The sequence below is a fragment of the Myotis davidii genome, unplaced genomic scaffold (assembly GCF_000327345.1).
Source record: "Myotis davidii unplaced genomic scaffold, ASM32734v1 scaffold2100, whole genome shotgun sequence".
NCBI lineage: Eukaryota > Metazoa > Chordata > Mammalia > Chiroptera > Vespertilionidae > Myotis > Myotis davidii.
The window spans coordinates 179,273-179,641 of record NW_006292458.1 but is presented as its reverse complement, the minus strand read 5'-3'; the positions used below and the strand labels follow the sequence as shown (position 1 = coordinate 179,641).

The following is a 369-nucleotide window of genomic DNA, read 5'->3' as shown; positions in this document are numbered from 1 at the left end:
AGAATCAAACCTGGCACCCCCACCCCAGTCCACAGGCCAATGCTCTTCCCACTGAGCCAAACCAGCCAGGGCCTTTTATGTTTTTAGGGCTGAAAGACCCCTCCTTGTTCTCCAATGGGCTCTCACTAGGCCTACTTGGCTCCTCCCTCTGTCCTTTGAAGGTGTGGGAAACCCGTCTCTGATGGACCCCGCCCCTCAGGCCTTATTAGGGATGGCCAGCCTCTTCCTATAGGAGCTTCCTCCTGTCAGTATCTGGTCGGGCCCTCTTGCTCCCAGCTGATTGGTCCACCGCTTTCCCTCGAGGCCCCGCCCCCCGCGGCCCCGCCCCGCGCCTGGGCCCTCACATGGTGCACAGCTCGTCGGTGCGGC

The 369-nt window shown here is 61.8% G+C and overlaps 1 protein-coding gene across 1 annotated transcript in view; it reads right to left on the bottom strand.

Annotated features, from left to right (window-relative positions):
• TSKS (testis specific serine kinase substrate) overlaps positions 1–369 on the bottom strand; it is a 33,640-nt gene that overhangs the window by 21,790 nt on the left and 11,481 nt on the right. The gene's annotated exons all lie outside the window — the stretch shown is intronic.